The following is an 18202-nucleotide window of genomic DNA, read 5'->3' as shown; positions in this document are numbered from 1 at the left end:
TGACCTCGAGCAGTCCACGTTCCCATTTTTTAAGCTCACTGCCTGCGCCCAGCCCACGGGATGCCGGTGTGAAACAATGCAGTGTATGGGCCGGGTGGCTTACTACACTAATTACCGATACAGTAGTTGCATAGCAGGCAAGCCATGACAGGTCTTCAGAGCGATTCACTAATGCCCTGTGCTTACTGTTTGCTGAATGCATGCAGCCCAGAACAGCATTTGTACTGCATACCAACAGATCAAAAGCATCACATGCACCGATTTCTTACAAGCATGCATTTCTGTAGATTCAAAACTCCGTAATCAGGTGAATGCAGTTCAGTACATCGATAGCACCGTGTGCAATCAGATCAAACGTGTGTTATGAAAAGAGAAATGCCGGCTGGAAAGCGTGTTCTGGAAAGAGATATGCCTGCTGCTTGCATAGAAGGCTGCAGGGTGAGGTAGAAAAGAGTGCAGAGCTACATTTTCAAAGGACACACAGCCTCACATTGCTGGCTGGGCGAGGCAAGTCATACCTGAATGATGGCCTCACTGATGCTGGCTAGCCCGACGGCATCTGCCCCATTACCAGCACTGGGAGTTGAACTGAGCTCACGCTATTGGAGCGAGGGTTAACAATCGGTCACAGTCAGTATTTGTAAATACAAAGAAGCTGATGTGATCCGATATACTCTGCATGCTTCAGTGCGCACTGAAGCACGGGCAGTGAATTTGTTTACAGCATGTTACTGGCGTCACATAGGGCGCCAGTCACATGCACACTGATTCACGCATCTATCTTTCTCCTCCCCAGTGGCGGTGTATTCAGGCAGGCAGCAGCATGATGTTAAGACCGCTCTCTGACACCCTTGCTGATTGGCATATAGCCGCAGACAGCACAGGGCTTAAGCCTAGTGCGTCCATGCTGTGTTTAATTAACGTCTTTCGTCGCAGAGGATTGTGGCCCTACACTGTCAAAGCCCACAGTGGACCAGGGATAGAAGAATGTAAGCCCTGTAAAACCTGCGACAAGTGGTACATGACACCAACGCATATGTCAGTGAAAATTACCTCATATACTATAGGATGCAAACAAAATAGAAGATTTGAAATATGGTGTGGGTGGGAACCCCGACACCCTCATAAAAAAGACACCCCTACGTGCTGTTGAACAACTTAGTTAAATAACCATTCGCAAAGCCAACAGAGTTTGTATAGAGGATACCTATTGGCTTTGCCAGTCCTTGTTATACATTGCAATGCATCATCCACTGCATTGCTGAAGAGGCTGTTCCAATTGAATTGTATATTTATGACATTTACACACGAGGAGGGGCCTGAGGAGATTTAATGGACCACCGAGGGCACACCCCCAATTATAGACTCTATTTCACAGAGAGCCCTCGGGTCCGTGGTGACGTTGGGTGAGTGCAGAAGTGGGAAGAACTAGGCTGGAGAGAGGGTGATTTCCCTTTTAAGGACGGTTTCCCACACACACCAAAGGTATCATGCTTCATCATTGGGACTCCTCGTCACATCACAAACCTAGTCGTGATGCTGGCTACAACCCCCTCGCTGCGAGGGAGGAGCTCAGGGATGTTTTCAGGTAAGCGGGGTATTCCTAAAACCCATTGTGAGAGAAGCATTTGGTGGGGAAAGTGCAGTGCTAGTGGAACGGTGGTTAAAACTAGCTACAAGGTTAGCCAGACACTGTTTATTATTGCTACCTGTTGCTAGGGTTAAAAACAAATCGCGGATAGTGCTGCTGCCGACATTAGAGGCATTTGCACTAGATAGTGATCAACATGTTTCAGCCTCAAGACCTAATGAAGTGGCATGGCTTTCATCAGGATCTCTTAATACAGCTACTGCTATGTGTGAGTGAAAGGAATAAAGTAATAACAAGCATTTGCAATGCAACAGGTCTCGCATTTACACGAGTTTGAGCTATTGGAATTGTTAATGACAATGCCTTTTATTTATGTTTTGGTTTTTGAAACATCATTAAAACGCATTGTCATTTACAATGCCAATAGCTTAAACTTGCGTAAATGCGAGACCTATTGCATTACACACGTCCAATCATTAATTTATCCATTCATTCATTTCTCCTATTATTAGGCACATCTTTACTTGCTAGTATGTTGCCAATATTTCTTTCTGTATTGCTCCTTCAAGCACCAGGTTCGTTGGAACGGACATTAATGGGAGGAGAATTCTTGTCAAGTGATGGTTGGAGGTAAGCCTGAGCGGTGACAGGCGTTAAAGAGATGAGGGGCGTAAACCAGGAGTTGCATCCGTGGCTCTGAAGAGGTCTTTGCACAGGTAGCCCTGGGGTGGCTCAGACTTCAAGCTGATAAACAGGGTTACACTGAACCAAAATCCCTTCATTAGCTTGACAGCTCCAGGGTCCGAGGTGAACCCTGCGGTAACCAGTGCCCCGGGAACAGCCAGGATTGGACACCTGTGCAGCATTAAAATAACCCAGCCGTTTTGTCCTGATGTAGTATGTGACAAATGTGATATCACTTTTTCCTTATGCGACACAGGCCTGAGGGAACGAACAAGAGGATTCAACAAGTGAGTGGTTGTGAGTAGCCAAAATAAGTGTAAATTCTGTAAGCTGCAAAGGGCAAGAGAGGTGCAGAGTAGCCGCAGAAATGTCCTACTTCTATAAAGGCACATCATTTAGTCATAGGGACGTAGTCGCTGAGGCTCATGGGAGAACAAATATAAACAACTGAAGTGAGGGGATCTTACCACGAGTTACTGAACGTTAATGTTGTGTTGGGACATTTACATTGCAGCACGACCGTGTTTGATGTTAGGGAGAGGGGTAGCATTTAACAAACGTTCAGATCGTGATTTCCAAAAGCTATTTTAACCTAAAAACGAAATAGAAGTCCATGAAGGGTCAGTGTGAGAAGTTTCCACATGAGGGATGTTAAACTAATCGGGTGAAGCACAGTGTTTGACATATGTAGTTCAGCTACTAGTTAAAAAAGTGAAACAAAATAACTTACTGCTTTACATACACATCGTGAATAAACAGGCTTGTATCAATTTAAAAAAGACACTGAGTATACTAATTCAGGTACTAGTAAGTTCACAGTTTCCTATTATAGGCTGCCCTCCAGCATAACCAAGAATTTGGGTTGTTTTAATCAACAAGGAAGTTAACGAAAAATGCTACCGCCGGCCACAGCTTGAAGTGCATGTGCGCGAGTGGTGCGCGCGCAGCAGTAATCACGCCATATGGCGCCTCTGCTCAAGCGCGCGCCCGTGCACATGCACTGCAAGCTGTGGCCGGCGGTAGCATTTTTTGAAGCCCTTACTTTAAGTCTCACCAGACCAGCGCAAGCGCTGGGTCAGGCGAGACCTAAAAAGCGTTGGTGTGTACAATGAAAGATACTAAACCAGTGATCCAGCAATTCAACGGATTCACATGTAGGACCTGTGGTGAAACATAAACAACATGCCGCGCAGTTAAGTCAATATAGTAGGGTGCAACTCAGTTGTCCCACAACTAGACATTTGAACGTAAAAACATATTTAGAAAAACATCTACACAGCTTGTACATCAGTATCAAGTGTCATGCAACAGAGATAATGTCGTTACTGTTGACAGTTTATGTAATGTTACTAAATAATGTGTCGCTCACCTGCAAAAGTCAGTTTCTGTGCTACATCTGTCCCTACCTAGTAGCCTAGGGTATACATGCCCATCCAACCTAGTAAGTAGAGGTGGTGGCGTTAGAAAGTGGAAAGGTTTTACTCCAGTTTTAGAAGACAAGCGTTCAGAAGTCAAGATGCAGTGGCTAGGAGGAAACTACCGCTTTAGCTGGCTCTGAGAAACCTCCTTCCACAAACTGTCTCTCTGAAGAAGAGGCAGCTGACGACACCCTATATATAGACGTTAGACTTAGACTTATAACTACATACAATGTAGAAGAAAAGAAAACAAGGGGTATCATAACAAAGCATTGGCCTCTATTAAAAACGGACATAACCTTAGCCCCCCTACTTCCGACTAATCCTCTCATTACGTTTAGAAGAGCGCCCTCAATGAGAGATGCACTAGTCAAATCTAATCCTGAAGTAATCAACTCCACCAACTGGCTATCTAATAAATCTGGGTTCCACAAATGTATTTCATGCAGGGCATGTAAGTTTGGCATCAACACTACTGAATATACAAGTGTATTTGAGAAGAATCCTATTAAAATTCAAAGTCTTTTTACTTGCCACACGGATTATGCAGTATACGTTTTGGAATGTACTTGTAAAATGAAATATGTAGGCAGTACTAAGTTACAAGTGTTCAATCGTATCCTGCAACACTTAAGAGCAATAGTCAATTCCGATGATACTTATCCGGTAGCTCGTCATTTTAAATTAGCCCACAATAAAAACTTGAATGACTTATGCTATTATGTAATTGACTCTGTAAAAAAGAATATAAGAGGCGGCAATAGAGAAAAACAACTTAGACAGTTGGAATCTAAATATATTCTTCTCTTAGATACTAGAATTCCGAAGGGATTAAATACAGGAGAAGATTTACACAATTTTTTATGAAAGTATTTTTATGGGATCTTTTACTTCTTTTATGTATCCACTTTCCTGTATTTATTGTAGGGATAACCCGAGTCATATCCTTAAGAACTCTAAAACCTATTTTTGTTAAGAATTTTAGATCTGGGGGATCATATCTGTAAAGAAGATTGGTTTTGACTTGAATATGAAATCATGAGGATTTTTTATTGGATGTAGTGTTATCATTTTTATCCAATGATTAGATCATGTATATCATAATAGGAACTGTTAGTTTTTGAGCATCACAAGAATATGTGTGATTTGTTTAGTTTTTTATCACTTTTTTAGCACCAATTTTTATCATTATCGTGATTTAGGATGTAATATGAAGTTTTTCATCAATATGTATGGGATCAATATTACTTTTGCACTATGTCTACTTGTGAGACAACAATTTGAGCATTTGCACTTTAAGTTGACTAGTTACGACGTGTTTTTTGGAATAATATTTTATCAGAGCGTAATTCATGCAACAGGGATCATATCGTGTCACTATGGCATCAAAGATACCCGGCAATGTAGGCTTTTCTTATTATTAGTCTTACATACCAAATGATATTATTTTATAATTTAAGAATTTTATCATATTACTTATGACTATGTATTTAACCATGATGATTTTTTAGAGTTATTTATATATTTATGGATTTTAACAAGTATTTCTGCATTTGAAGTATTTTGTTTAGCTCTATCTTTATTCAAAACGCAGTTGTAACTGACAACATCCAAGCACGAGTTGTATATAAATCATGTGCGTCACTGGGGGGTCATGTGATCAAGGCTGTGTGTCAACAGCCGAAACGTTATGCTGACCGTGGAGAAATAAATTAAGCACGTCAAATTTTGCTTGGCACTTTGTGGTCTGTACCTGTTAACCTAGGAAGAAGACAGGACTGTTGAAAGTTTATATATATATATATATATATATATATATATATATATATATATATATATATATATATATATATATATATATATATATATATATATATAATATTTAGGACCTATTTTCCATAGGAAATCCGCAACATTCTATTCCCAATAAGCAATAAGTCTGGCGCCGGTTGACGAATTTTCCAAACTTTTGGCCAGCTCCGCTCCGCACCTACCCTGAAAGTTTTGTGGTGATTCGTCAAGCGGGGGCCGAGAAAAAAGGGGGGTCCCAAAACGCGTTTTCCCCATGCAATTTCCCATAGGATCTGTTGTCGCAGCTACAGCCCGAACCGCTGAACGGAATGACACCAAATTTGGCAAAGAGGTAGTCCTCAGTTCAGACTCGTGCCTTTTGCATAAATGGTGTGAATCTGTTCAGTAGTTCCTGAGAAATTTAGGGTAAAAGAGCTAGTGATATCTATGGCCGGGGAGGATCCGCGCACCCTACCCGCACCGTAAGCGCACCCTCCCCGAACCGAGCGTGCACCCTCCCGATCGCGCGCTGATTGCTAATTGACTGTCGAGTGTCTGTCTATATTCGAAAACAGGAACTGTTGCCGGCCATTTTCTGCCTCAGTAGAAGCGAGGCTGAAGAAGCAAGGGGAATAAGTGTGTAAAACATATAAAGGGGGAAGAGTGGAAATACTCTTACCCTCTAGAGGTGCTTAGGGGGTCCCAGAAGGAGCCCCTGGGGCTCCCTTTTTTAAAAACAAAAAAAGGCGAAATGCGCGCATCCTATCGCGTTGGGTGCACGGATTCCTTCGCGCTGGGTGCGTGGATCCAAGGGAAAAAAAATTGAAATTGTTGGGAGATAAAGATCAAGCTTAAGTGTTTTGTTCTTGAGTGGCTCTAAAAAGAGCCGTTGTGTTCATTGAGAGTTTTTGGTACTTATAAGTAAGTACCTATACAGAGTCTAAAGTTGTTGAGGAAGACTCTGTTTCCTTCATCAGTAAAGTGTACTCCATCTCTCCTATACATCTCTTGCATATGAAAGCGCAGATTGTTATTGTAAATGGACCCCATTCTATAGTCTCGCAGAAAAGCAGAAACAGATTTATTCACATGTTTCCTAGCTTTCTCAATTTGTGGACAAAAATGATCGGACTAGTTCCATTTCTGCCTTTGGCATATGTTAGAATACACAAAGGCAGTTTTGCGGAAAAGTGAAATTAGTTCTGCAAAGGTGTCCTTCATAATGATTTCCAGACCTACCCCAGTCAAAGTGCCTAGGTCATTGCCACCACAGTGCACTATTATGAGGTCAGGGTGTTGGATATGCATGAAGGATTTAACCAATGGCATCAATTGGTGCCACTTTAAACCTCTCTGTCCAATCCATTTAATGTCTACATTTGGCAAACCTAGGTCTTTGTGAATGCCTTTGTTTTCTGCATACCTTTGGCTCCAGAAAATATAACTGTGTCCCACAATCCACACTCTAAGCATCACGCACCCAGAGTTCATCCGCGAAATTGAATTAAAAAAAAATATAGGATTACATGTAAAAATATATTACTTTTAAGACTAGTTTAGAGTTTTTCAATTAATATTCACATGAAATACATATATATGTTTTTTTAAATGTTAAATATTTCGCGGGATCCGCGCACCTACCGTGTCATAGACGCAGATGACGCATTGCGGAAGCGCGTAAACGTCGCATTACGTACATCGAACGTGTCGCGTATAGGCTGGGAGTCGCGTACCGGTCGCGCACTAAACACGTACCCAACGCATACCATGCGCGGATGCTAACGCGTAGGGATCGAGAACGGTGCGCGGATCCAAAAACATGGAAAAAAAAATATATAAAATAAAGTTTTGAACATATAGTTAAAAAAATATTTTGAAATATATAAAAAAATATGTTTGAAAAACCCATTAAATTCAAATAATATTTTTTAATTTTTAAAAGAATTAATTGAAAAAATAAGTTTAAAAAATGGTGATAAAAAAGTATTTAAAAAAAAACATAATTAATGAAATTGATACACTGAATTTAAAAAATATAGAAATCCAATCAAAATCATTAAACATGATATCTTTAGAGATAGGTTATAGATAGGAATTAGCATTTAAAAAACCTTTGAAATTCACTGTAAAAACCAAAGGTTTCAGGGGCGTTATAGTTAGCAATTGGCATTTAAAAAACCTTAGAAATTCACTGAAAAAAACATAGGTTTCAGGGGCGTTATAGTTAGCTGGACATTTGATGTCATCAGTGATGTCACTGACCATGTCATGAGTGATGTAATATGTGATGTCATCAACAGTGCATTGCGGGGGCGCGAGTTATAGTTAGCTGAACTAACTATAACAGGGGAATTTCTAGGGTTTTGTATGAGGGAAATGTCCAGCTAACTATAATGCCCCTGAAACCTTTGGTTTTTTCAGTGTATATATATATATACATCTTTTTTAGGTCGAGCCTAGGCAGTGCATGCACTGTTCTGCGAGGCATGCTGGAATAAAGTTAGGCTTAGAAGCTCCGTCCATTTCACACCCATCTTTTCAAATCGCTCCTGTTACTGTCCTTGCAAAATCGTTGCTTTTCATTTGTAAATAGGCCGCCTTGTCTACATTTGTAACCTTTCATAACGACTGGACTTTTTACTTGTGTCGTTACATGATCTGCTTTATAAGTGGGTGAGCACTATTTTCTTTAATGATGTTTCCCTATTCCCACCCATGACATAGCAGCACGCCGCACAGTTTTAGTCATGTATTTATTTAAATTACAGCACGGTCCGCTTTAACTATAGCGGCCACACTTATTTAATTATTTAATTCACGGCGCACTGTCCACTTTAACTTTTAGCGGCCTTGCTTATTTAATTATTTATTTTACAGCACGCCGCTTTCACATAAGCGGCTTCGCTTATTTATTTATTTGGCCTGCTGACAATTCTTCTGTAGTGAGTGGACGGGCAGCGAGAGGACTCTTTGTGGTGCACGTCTCCAGTCAATTGAACCAAACTATTAATTTTACAGCACAATTTGACAAAGTGCATTTGCTAAAAAATAAGCTTTAAGAACAGTTCCAAAGAGAACTCGTGAACTGTTCCAGTAATTTATTTGGTGCGCGAGTGCTGTAAAAAACTGTATTTAATGACATTACATTACTTAAGTATTTTCATAGTACTCAAATGACCAACCAGCCTCGGGTGGGTGTGTAGGCCCTGTTGTATTGCAGAAATTGCTGCAGATATTTGTGCAGGCTTTCTCCAGTTCCAAATGTGTGGATACAAGGTTTGCTCCTGTGAAACAGCAGATGTTTCGTCATTTGCACCACATGCTAACGAGTGCAATGCATTTGCTTGGTCGCCAGTGCCATATAACCGATATAGGAGCGCACGTAAAAAGACTCCGGAGGGATATGCTTATGTGTGTGCAAGACATGAGGGAGTGTACAATAAGCATTAACATCAGGGCATAGGCACCCTTCGGGAGAGTGCCCAGTGAGACCTAGGGACCCTCCACGCACCCTCCCCACGGGTCTTAGTACTGTGGGCCCTTCTACCCTTTGAGGAGCGTGATTTCTCTGTACTGGAGAGGAGTATGTCTCTAAAAGAAAATGGTGTACAGTTTCTGTATGTTTGGCCTCTCCCTCTGGCACAATTTCCAAGTGACTCATGCGCTCCATTTGTTATGTGCACTGCTGAGGAAAAGCCCTGAGAAAAGGCAAGGAAGGGTCAATAAATGTCACCTCTTGCCATCTCCAGCTAGATAAGGGAAACATAAATCTGTCAGCCCATAAACGGATAGCGATGCACCAGCTTGGAAAATCCCTTCCAGGCAAAATAGCTTCTCAAGGCCTTACACATATTTTAGAATTAAATGAAGATTTACAGAGGCTTCGCATTTGTGCTGACATCTGCTCAGTCTGGGGCCGCCCTGTAGATAAAAGAAATATACTAAAACAAGCACTGGCATAGCCAATAGGTCTCGCCTTCGGGACCTTAGAAGTATTTAGTTATGCAGCACAATATCCTTGGTGCAACAACATCAACTGTTGCATGGCTAAACACTTATAAGGTCCCAAAAGCGAGACCTATTGGCTATGCCAATGCTTGTTCTTTGTAGTATTACGTTATGTGTGAATTAAATAAAGTACATTTTATTTTTTCAAAATAGAAGCACTGCTGGACATCGATGTATTTCATTACTCTGCGTCTTGTGGAGTTCTAAGTATCTATCTCATAACACCTCCTTGAGTAAGCCGCGGTTTGCTCGTCTTGGTTTCCTGAGGGTCAATTACTAAATGTGTGTACTTGGTGCACACTTTGCTTCCAGTAGTTGCCGCCATAACAAAAGTACTAAAAGATGCTAAGTGTCCCAAGTGAAACCCAGTAACTACTGATTACCCTGGTTTCTCTCACACTGGTAAACCAATTCCCACACGAACTGCAATGGGTTTCATGGTTACTGCCTCAGAAGAAACAAGCCCCGCTACTGCCAATCTCCCAGAGTGCCACCTGCTCTGAGACCACAAATTGTAACAGCTGCAGTGGCAGTATTCGGTGGATAAAAAGCCATAACATGTCGGGTCGCTTCTGCCAACAGCAGCAAGGCCTGTGTGGCATGACACACTGGATTCCCCACCTATGCTTGTTTATGTAGTGTGGCTATGCCACTCTTAAATACATCATCTTCAGTACATGTGCAGTATAGTAATCCTCTGTGTTGGTAAATCATGCTAGCAAGTTCCCTGGCTTCACTAACCCACTGTGCTCACAAGGGCAGGTGGAGCGCTTTAGGGTTGGCAAAACCTGGGTAGCGCAGCTGCTAGAAATTGCTGCAGAGCTGTTTGCATGAGGCTGGAGGCCATCCCTGAGCAAAGGGGGCAAATGGCTGTGAGCAGTTAGGCGCCCTGCTACTGGAGCAAGTACTTGGTGACACCAGTAAATTCAATTGGGTGTGTACTTGATGTGCTGGTCAAGTGTTCTATGTGTGGATGATGGGTGGTGGTGGACTGCCAGCAGTCACGGGCAAGGGTTCTTGAAAATAAGGAAATTACCAGCCTGAGTTATTAATGCCCCATGCCCCCAATCCTAGGCCATCTCCATATAGAAAGCAAAGCATCTTTGCTCACCGGTGGTGGAAGAGGACTTAACCTAGGAGCAATTGCTGCAGCGTTCTTCCAAGAGTAAGACTTGCCCATATTTAAATAAGTACACAGCATGTTTTAAACAAATGCTACGCAAGGGGAACTGTTAAAGCACTTTTGTTGAAAAAAGCAATAGCTTACCAATACTGTCAGCACTCACACCCCATACATCTTACTGGAAAGGAGGACAATTAATGAAGTATTAGGTATGGGGAGATTGTAGCTTAGCTTTTGCAGGAACGGTAAATTCTCGCAATCCAAGTGTTTGCTAACAGTGTGGCTTGTTTCACTGAGAATTCTCGCCTCCAAGTGCATACCGTGACTGCATAATGCTATTATGGGATTTAGTAGAATTGTCTCATTTGGCTGCAGGCTTTTTCAAGCACTTAATTCCAGCTATTAAATTCAGTGCCAGAGCAGATACAGAATGATTTATGGGGACATAATCTTGAAGGCGAGTTTGGTTTCTGGGGCTCTAACCTGGTGATTTTACATTTGTGGTGAGTTGTGATGTGTGGAGTACAATTACTAACTTTGGAGACTTTCAGAAAGTTTGGTGTCACGGTTGTCCCTTTTGTAGGGACTTTCCGTAGCCTAATTGCCACTTACATTCTCGTTTCCTTTTAAGCGGAGTATTTAAGTTGAATAGTGCTTTTAAATTAGCTCGGGCATAATATTGCTAGAAAGAGAAGTGTGCAAAATCGTGACAAATGGATCATTTAATGTATACGGCCATTAGACACTGTGTATTAGCATGCACCTTTAAGAAGGAAACTGAAATAGTCTTGATCTTTTAGCAGCAGAATAATAATTCCAAGAGGACCTCGTTTATTCTTAAAATTGGGCAGCAGTTACATCATCCAGAACTAGGGATGTGCTGCCACCTTGTGGCTATTAACAGCAACTGGCCCAAACCACAAGTGTCTGTAAAACCACCCTGAATGAACTGTCGGTTACCCCAGCACCATCTTTCAATGTATTTAATACCCGCTGACTAGTGTATTTGTACGTGTCTGAGCTGTGGAGCTCCGAAAGGGGCGTGGTGAATGGAGCGGGTTTAGGAGTCAGATTACAAAAGTCGCCACAAACGAGGAATATGATTATTGAGTTTCTGTTATTGTTAACCGTCATTCATATTCGTTTATTTGTTAGGTGAGTCAAACGGGGATTGCGTGCAGACTTAATTCTAAATTCCGGGAACTAGAGTAACAAGCATTTACAATGCAATGGTCTCGGCATTGCTAAAGTTAGAGCTATTGGCATTGCTCATGACATTATTTTTGTTTATGTTTTTGTTTTTAAAACATTTAGAGAAACGGCATTGTTATTTACAATGTCAATAGCTTATTCTCTCTCATACAAAACATTTGCAATGTAGGATATTTTGCCATTCATGTTTGAACTGCTGTTGTGGAAAAAGGGAGAAGTGCTGATGACAGAAACTCCATGACTCAGAGACAATTGGCTTGTGCTTCCACATTGTATCGTATTTTGAACATTCTGTGATTAGAAACATATCCCACTTTGTGAGTATATTTTAATGTCAATAACTCATTATAGCCTTAAATAATCATGTGTATCCATTGGTTGATTAAACTGGGCAGTGAAATGTCAAACAAATACAAACAATTGGGATGTTTGCGCATTCCGGCCACACCTCTTGCTCCGCCCACTGATCCGATCCTTGGGTTATTCCCGCCCTCTGATTCTCCGCCTACAGTTCCCCTACTTTTTTCCCCCCACTTCGACCATTGGGTTAAGTTAACACCTTGACATCGAAGCCACGTCCTATATGCACAAGTAAAGAAGGCTGCCTGAGATACCAAAAATGGAGTGTAGTTGCTGCCACTAAAGATGCACCCTATTTTGCGTATTTCTGTTTCACTGGCTGCCTGAGTTGTGAAGGAAGCCACACAAAATGTTTTGCCTGGTCGGTGTGCACATGTGGCTGTGGTGTGAGAGACAAACCTGTTTTCTGCACTCGTCTAGACAAAGTCTGCATGAAACACGAAGCATGACCAAAGGAGTCTGTCCCAGGTTTGAAATCACCCCACCACCACCCCCTCCTAGAAGCGCATCTGGCCCTTTTCCCATTTACAATGCAATGGTCTTGGCAATATTATAGGTAGAGCTATTGGTATTGCTCATTATTTTTTTATCATTTTTGTATCCCTAAATAAATGGCATTGTCATTTCTATTGGCATTAGCTTATTTTTTTGCATATGTGATACCTATTGCATTAGCAGAGAGAGAGTGAGGTAGTGAGATAGAGAGAGAGAGCGAGGTATTGAAATAGAGAGTGAGGTAGTGAGAGAGAGTGAGGTAGATAGAGAGTGAGGTAGTGAGATAGAGAGTGAGGTAGATAGAGAGTGAGGTAGTGAGATAGAGAGAGTGAGGTAGATAGAGAGTGAGGTAGTGAGGGAGAGGGATGTTGTGAGGTAGTGATATATAAGCATAGAGTGATGTTGTGATGTAGTGAGATAGAGAGAGAGGTAGTGAAAGAGAGAGTGAAAGTGAGTTAGTGAGATAGAAAGAGTGAGGTAGTGAGATAGAGAGTGATTGAGGTAGTGAGTGAGAGAGAGTGAGGTTGTGAGCTTCTAATTCTGAACTCTGCATTTTATTAATTTTCGGTCAATGCATATACGCTGTTCTCTTAAACCTACTCTGCACATTTCTTTGAAACCTCGCTGGTTTAAGGTCGTTCTGTGTAACACAATGTACAATCTTCTCACAAAGCCGCTTGTGACAACATCTCACTCTCTCCCAGTGCCAGCTTCTCACTACCAACTAATGACAGCTCCTCACACCAATCACCAGTGTTAGATTTTCACATTGTTCATTAATGACAGCTGCTTGCACTGTACACCAGGGACAGCGTTTCATTCTACCAACCAATGCAGACGCACTATAAAACCCACGACTGTTAGTTCCCCACAGTGCCCATCAGTGCTGGTTCCTCACACTACTCACTTGTGCTAGCTTCTCACACCGCACACCAGCCCCAGACACTCACTGTCCACAGGTACCTTTTCCTTAAGCTATCAATGGCAGCTTCTCACACTGCTCACCAGTGCCACTCTCACTGCCCACCGGTGACTTCTCACACTCTCGAACAGTAGCAGCTTCTCGCACTGTGCACCATAGGGCCCCTCATGCAAAGCCATTGTCAGCTTTTCGCACTGCGCACCAATACTGGCCCTCATACATCAGTATCTGCTTCTCACACTGTGCACCAATACTGGCCTCTCATGCAAAAGTAAGGATTGTTTACAGATTTGTCTAAAACAAAACCCAACATTAACAATTTAATTGATGACTAGGATGGTGAAAGTATGGGTAAGGGGCGGGTATATCTGAAGGTAAGCAATGCAGCAATTAAACACATGGCCACAGTGTGTGGGGTGGGGGTGGTGAGGAAGTAATGTGAGAGGGAGAATCGAGTGTGTAAGTCTTGGTTGAGGTCAAAGTGCGTTTACAGATTTCTTGGTGTGTTCTTTAGTAACCTTGTTACGGTTTTAATTAATTAACCAAACAATTAACGTTGATTGATTGAATACAATTAAAAAGGAAAAAACATAAAGGTGAAACCTTTGCCAAAGAGAACAGTTTGACCTCTAATGACCCCTCCAAGTGATGCGCAGACATTCAATCCCAAAACTGCGCCCCCACCTTAAAAACACAGAGCATCGTGGAGGGAGGCTGTAAGACATGTAGCCGAGGCCCCGCCTTAAAAACACAGAGCATCGTGGAGGGAGGCTGTAAGACATGTAGCCGGAGTGCTGGCTGTACGGTCGGTGTAATCTGCGTACATGAGAGATAGCTCTGCTGTTTAAAGAGCGCACGCGCTGCACCAACACACCTCTCCCATTGTGCCACCAAGACCCGTGCCGTCAGGTTGCAGGCTACTCGGCTGTTAGAAGTGAGAGCTCATAAGATACGTACTGTAAGGGGTAGCTCTGCTGTCTGGCAGAGGAGAGGGCAACTGTTTTGAATAGTGCGGTGAGTGGTGGGAAGCGAAGGCGGATTATCCTCAGAGTTGAGGACTCCCGGGCTGAGCAGTAGACACATTCAAAGGCAGGAGCGTGAAGGTGCCCCGACCCCCAGCTTTACTGCAAAGGCGCGTTTTCCGGTCTGTGTTTCCGGAAGTGGCGACGACGGTTAGAAATACAGATTAGAATCGCTTGTGTTTCTCTGTTTCCTGTGACCCTGAAGTAGAAAAGAGAAATGCACGATCGCTGTTTTTAGGGATAATAACGCTATTTAGTCGGTAAACAAGCAGTAATAAAGTGTTTACCGTTCATGCTAGATACATTAAATGTTTACTGTTGTGGTTTTATTTTTGCCCACAATCCAATTACTTAGTAATACCACCCGCTTAATTTTAATTTTTACGTTACCTATCTGCAGGCAAAGTGAAGTTATGCCGCACCCGTGGATCAAATTATTAATCTGGATTGGCAAACGCGTGCGGCAAGAAAATGTAATCTGTAAACATTAGTATCCTTTTGATATTCTAACACTTAATTATGCAGCCTGTATACGTTTCTCCCCACCCCCCCTCTCCCCATCGTACGCACATAAGCATGACTCAGCAGCAAACGTGTTACCAAGCCGACGAATGAACGTGACTGTATGCAAGGGGGAGAGGACGCCATTAACCCCGCCGCCTTTCTCCGAGGCGAAGCAGAAATGCCTCGGAGAAAGGCAGCGTAGTTTTCGGATTCGGGGGCGTGTTTTGCTGTTATCTCCTCTTGCCATTGGCTGGAGGAGATAATTAGACTTTCTGCAAAAAACACGCCCCCCGATCCGAAAAGGACGGGGCCTGATCGGAGTGACGGGACCTCTTCTCCAATGGCTGGCCAGCATTGAAGAGGCCAGCCAATGGAGAACAGGGGAGAAGAGGGGCGGGTTCAAGCCCCTCTTCTCCAAGTCATTAAATCTCGGATCGAGACTGCGCAAGCACAGCCTTCGAGCCGAGACCTAAAAAGGAATAAATAAGTAGAAATAACACCAGGAACTAGAGTAGCAAGCCGGTAATGTTTGTGTAAACAAAACGTGCGGGCGCGAACGGGAGTTGTGCGCGCGCTAAAGTGAAAGAGATCAGCAACAGAACATTGGAGAGGCGGAGCGAGTCGCGCGCGCTTGTGCGCGTAACAGCAAGCTGGTGGCTGCCTTTGGTAGCACTTTAAAAACCCGCTTACTAAATGTCTCGCCAGACTAGCACATGCGCTGGCTCTAGCGAGACCTAAACACAGGACAGGCAATACATGCAGTGTCTTTTGTGGTTAAGAGGGCTGTGGGGGCTAGCCTTCTAAACTTCCTAATATTTTTAGTAAACGGAATTGAGTAGCTGGCTCACAAGGCTAAAAAATATCAAATTCAACAAATCTTTTGTTTACCTATTTCTTTGTGTCAATGGGTATGTACGACAGCTTTAAAAGCACAGTAAAAGATGGAGCCTCGCCACTTTTAAACAAGCATTGGAAATGCAATAGGTCTCGCACTGACATTAGTTTGAGTTATTGACATTGTAAATGACAATGTTTTTTTCTTCTTTTTTAAAAGATTAATAAAAGGCATTGTTATTTACAATGCCAATAGCTCAAACTCGCGAAAATGCGAGACCTATTGCATATCGTTTTTTTCTGGTAGGCGCAAGGAAGATTTAAGTGATTTGCCCAGATTCATGGGATGCTGAAAAGAGGCCGTCCCTCGAACCCGGTTGATCAGTTGCAATGTCGGCAGCCCCTCCACCTTTAAAGTCATTGCGCAGTCCTCGCCTTATCTTGCCACAGCACATAGACAATATGTATAAGACTACATAAATATGGCCCGAGAAAATAATATAGGCGAATCTACGAAAAATTTCCTATTAACAAAAAAGTTAGTTTAAGAAGCACCCCTAACCCCTGCGAGCGCAAACACTGTGCCCCCGCGTCCATCTCTCTAACCGGCTGTTGCACTTACCTCTACTACTGAGGTCATCAACTATTTCGGGGGCACCACCGCCCGCACCAGCCCACAATGTGGCGGCTGACCATCTAAAAGTAATTAATGCAAGAGCTCAAGCTCCGATTATCCTGCGCCCCCATTGACGCTGCTGTGTTGGCTCCATGGGGCCTTGTTAAGCCTGCCGCCATCTTCTCCTGAGCACTGCCGTTCTTCAGGTTGCCCGCTGTATCTTCCCTGCCAGGGGCAGCGAGCTCGCCTGAACGCCGCTGCCCGCTCCTATTTCCAGCTCTCCTCACAGGCAGGGTGCTCAGCACACGCCGCTGCCCGCTCTTCTCCGCTCACGCCGCCTTTCAAGGACTTCCTAGAATCGCTGGCAACGCGCTCTGCCTACGCCGTTGCCTGCGATATCTCTCTCCATGAGCTCACCTGAACGCCGCTGCCCGCACCTATTTCCAGCTCTCCTCACGGGCAGCGCGCTCTGCACATGCCGCTGCCCGCTCTTCTCTGCTCACACCGCCTTTCAAGGACTTCCTAGAATCGCTGGCAACGCGCTCTGCCTACGCCGTTGCCTGTGATATCTCTCACCGTTTTGTTTTCCTGGCTCTTCAAAAAGGGACTAATAATATGGGAAGACGAATTGACATTACACGGAAACGGCGAGGATATGTTTAGTAAAGGTTTTAATAACACACAGTGTGAGAAGTTGGCCTGGTAAATGATGTTCACTAGTTAAAGTGACCACCTTGTACCATGCCAAGCAACCCTGATGGTGTGGTTGTAAGTCAACCTTTTCGGACTAGCTGCCCTAGTGGTAGCGTAGGCTAAGCAGTCTTTGAGGCTAAACTCGTTAAAGCGTGTTAAGCAGGCTGTTTTACCACATGTAACCCCCTTTATACCAATGAAAGGACACCACACAGATATATATTCAAAATATATATGTATTTATTACTCAAAGTATCCCCTAGACTCTTTATGAGCACAGGAGCACAAATCGTTAAACAAGAAAGTATTACAATATACAGAAGTTGCACTTTATATGGATGGGCCCTGGTGGCCACTCAAACCATATACTAAAATAGTGGTATAAGTACCACGAACAGGAAGGGGAAAAGGCCTAGGGCCTCTAGAATCGCTGGGCCTACAAGGAGCTAACTTCAGTTAGTGACCAGGAGGTCCACGGGTCACGTGTGCAGTGAGGAAAGTTACACGCGGGCTCCCATAGGTTTTCAATGGGTGCGTAAAAGTTCAAAAGTTACTGCAAAAAGGGTCTTCTGGATGGACTACGAACTTAAGACTTAAAACACAGACACTAGAGATGTTTCTCTACACTTGGGCACCGGAGTGCCAGCTTTACCTCACCAACAGGAAACGGGTGCATAGGTCTCGAAGTGCGTCGGGTTTCGTCTATCGATTCAATGGAGCCTGACGACAAAGATGCTGCAGGCGGTCGGTCCAGAAGAGCTGCGTTGGATCCAAGGGTGGATCGGAGTTGTAGAAGACCTGAAAGCAGAGGGGACAGTGTTCACAGTCACTAGCCAGTGACCGGCGTGGCACCAGGTAGGTACCAGGCGATGTATTAACCGCGAGGTTCAGAATGCACTTAAGAGTATATGGTATGACGATATCTGGAA

Source organism: Triturus cristatus, chromosome 4_2 (genome assembly GCF_964204655.1).
Source record: "Triturus cristatus chromosome 4_2, aTriCri1.1, whole genome shotgun sequence".
In the NCBI taxonomy this organism is placed as follows: domain Eukaryota; kingdom Metazoa; phylum Chordata; class Amphibia; order Caudata; family Salamandridae; genus Triturus; species Triturus cristatus.
Note: the sequence above shows the minus strand (reverse complement) of the source record.